This window comes from Dipodomys spectabilis, unplaced genomic scaffold, assembly GCF_019054845.1.
Source record: "Dipodomys spectabilis isolate Male_0828 unplaced genomic scaffold, ASM1905484v1 ptg000242l, whole genome shotgun sequence".
NCBI classification, from domain to species: Eukaryota; Metazoa; Chordata; class Mammalia; order Rodentia; family Heteromyidae; genus Dipodomys; species Dipodomys spectabilis.
The window spans coordinates 4,684,988-4,688,466 of NW_024870919.1; the positions used below are offsets into that span (position 1 = coordinate 4,684,988).

The 3,479-nt window shown below is 33.7% G+C and overlaps 1 non-coding gene across 1 annotated transcript; it reads right to left on the reverse strand.

Annotated features, from left to right (window-relative positions):
• Positions 1–1,600: 1,600 nt before the first annotated feature.
• Positions 1,601–1,707, reverse strand: LOC122124719. Its single transcript, XR_006150626.1, has one exon. It is a non-coding gene; the product is annotated as a U6 spliceosomal RNA (small nuclear RNA).
• Between the last annotated feature and the right edge of the window lie 1,772 nt (positions 1,708–3,479).

Genomic DNA, 3,479 nt, shown 5'->3' on the forward strand with positions numbered 1-3,479 from the left:
TTTTTAAAAAGTACTAAAACTTTTAAATATCATCAATTACTATCTTTTAATCTCCAAATGAATTAAATTGGCATATAATCACTCCAAAAGTTTTTCAAATTAGATGATAAAACAGGCCTCCATGAAATAAATTTTCTTTTACTTTTAAAATTATTCTAAAAGCCTTGTGCTGGCTGGTCACACCTATAATCCTATCTACTCTGAATATTTGCTCAGGAGACTGAGATATGTGGATAACATTTGGGAACCAATCAGCGCCAAAAAAAAAAAAAAAAAAAAAAAACCTTCATGAAATTATTTTTCAAAATGTTTAATGAAGTAGCAAAGAGCCAGGAATTGAGGTGTAGCTTATATAGTAGCTCACCAATCTAGACAGGAAAGGCCTAACAAGACCTTGAAGCCCCGATTTTAAACTCTGAGCACACCAATATACATGCATGGCGTGTGTTCGCATGCACGTGTGTGTTCGCTTGCGTGGTGCCGCACACACACACACACACACACACACACACACACACACACACACATTTATTCAAATTACCTTCATATCAGTGTTCTGCATTAATTTCTTTGTTAACGATATTATATGGGCAAAATAGAGGAAATAAACTCTTCCATCTCAGAACATTTTGTATGTTTTTTTTGTAATAATACTGTGCAGAGGGGTCACATTTACAAGTACAAGGAAACTCGAACGTTTCCTAACAAGCATTGTTACCTTCTCCTTTATATTTCCCCTATCATCCCTTCCCTCCCACCTCCACAAGTACACTCCCCTTACCCTTCCTTCCTCTGCCTAAATTGTAAAGTTCATTTTTCAACATAGTGTCTTGTGCATCTCATTGTTACAATAGGTCAACCTGTATCCCTATTTGAACATTTTTTCCCTTCCCCTCCCCAAATTAGAGAAGCATACATACAAGATGTAAGTGCACCAACTTCAAATACAGAGAAAACAGGGGTTATAGCATTGGGAGAAACATACAGAGAAACCAAAAAAAAAAAAAAAATGACATCGCACATTATAAGTACATTAGAAACAATAGCAAGAAACAAAAAACCACTAGTGTCCCTATCTTGGGGTTCAATTTCTTTAACATCATCTGATCTGGTTATATTCACATATCTTTTGAAATTTTCTGCTTATCCCAGACATAAATTCGTTATTGAAAATAAGGGAAATCATGAGACCTATGTTTCTTTGGACTTGGCTTACTTCACTCAATATTTTTTTTTCCATTTCCTAACAAATTGGGAGATGTCATTCTTTCTGATAGAGGCATAGAATTCCAATGTGTACATATACCACATTTTCTTGATCCATTCATCTAATGGGTGCATCTGGTTTGGTTCCATATCTTAGCTATCGTAAATAATGTTTCAATAACTATCGTTGTGTTGGTAGTTTTAGTATGGTCTTGTTTATGATCATTTGAGTAAATCCCCAAAAGTGGGATTACTGTGTCATAGGGGAGGTTTATGTGGATTCTTCTGAGGAACCTCCATACTGCTTTCCAAAGTAGTTGAAAAAGTTTACACTCCCACCAAGAAGGCAGTATGGTTCCTTTGTTGCCACACACCTTTCAGCAGCTGTTGTTGTAAAAATATGGAACGCTCCAAGAATTTGCATGTCATCCTTGTGCAGGGTGCATGCTAATCTTCTCTGTATCATTCCAATGTTAGTGTATGTTATGCTAAATTGAGCACAGTACATTTATTGTATAGAAAGTATAATTTTTATTGATTTTATTAAACTAGACAATTCAACAAAAAGTAAGTTCAAAAGAATAGTTGTGAAATTTTAGAATCATGTATTTCTTACATAAGCACACATTTAAGAATAAAATCAATATAGACATGCCAAAAACAAAATAATTCCTGATATTTGTAGTTTAAGAGATGTGTAGGAGGAAGAATTCAATTATTCTATACAAGGCACCTGTCAAAATGAACATTGCAGCAACTCTTAAGTTTTAATGTTTTAAATATGCTTAATTTTGGGATTTTGCTTATATATGCCAAAAATAGGACTGTTTGGCAGGTCTAAAACTTTTCTGTATTTAAGATTTTTGGTAGCAGACATTAAGTACTAAGTATGTACATTTCAGAATTTATGAAAACTTTATTAATGAGAATTTACAAAGTCTTTGTGTAAAGAAGCAGAGTGAAGAGTTAAGATTTTAACTACACAGTTTCTGTTAAAACTTTAGGAATTCCTTACTTTATTTATTAGCAAGGAATAAATGATGATATAAGCTATGATGTACACATGTATGTTTCTATTCACACACATACATATACACATGTATACATGCAGACATGGAGAAAGACACATAATTTCAGCCAACACAATTTTCACCAGTTATTGAATATGACTTAAACGGAATACTTGGAACAATATATATTGAAGATGTATTTGTCCCTAAGAGTTCATTTACCATTCCTCTTATCTCTTAAAACAGGTAGTTTTAGAGAGATTTGACTTACAAAATGCAGTACAAGTGATAGCAAGTCACTTGGAAACATCAGTAAGTATAATTCATATGGTGTCTCCCTGCTCCTCAGGTAATGCTTACTCTTGTAGACACTCTCAACAACCAAAGTAGCAGGAGAATACCCTGGTAAAGAGTAAAGTAATAAGGGTTTAAATGGCATCCTTACTTGAGCTCTTTTTCCAAAAGCCAGCATGAATTCCTAGGCAGATGAGTGAGTCCTCAGAAAACTGGACTCTACATATACATTTAACTAACCCATATGAAAATTCCTATGTGAGAAATACTGACTGAGGTCTTGCTGATTTCCTGGCCAAGAAAACAAGAAAAAAAAAGAAAGTATTTTTAATGTTTTAAAGTTTGAGAATAATTTGTAACCTGTCAATAAATGTGTAGAACACAATTATACCAACTGACAAAAAAATGATGGCATTTATGTGCTCTTGGACTTGCCCAGTGATTTTAGATGTGTCTACACAGGTAGAATCAACATAAATCAAGCCAGGATTTCTTCATTTAAGATATAAGGATACTGGTTGACCTATGTAACAATGAAATATACAAGACACTCTACCAGAGGATGGGTGAAGGGGGGAGGTGGAGAGGTTTGAAGGGAAGGGATGGTAAGGGAAAAACAAAGGAGGGGGTTGCAATGCTCAATAAGAAATGTACTCATTACCTTACTTACGTAACTGTAACCCGTCTGTACAGTATTTATAATAAAAATATATGTTAAAAAGATACAAGGAAAACTTCTCTGCTTATATGAAGATGTATTTGTCACTCAATATAAGTAAGGTATTGGTTTTAGAACCACAGGCTTATTACTTTGGATACTCAAAAACTCTACATGAACACAGTATATTATTTACATTAGAATCTGCCCACAAGCTAGTGCAGTATAATTGCTATGAGAATTTTTACTACATTCTATATGTGTAATGAAAACTAAAAGTATACGCACTATAAACAGATACAAATTATTTC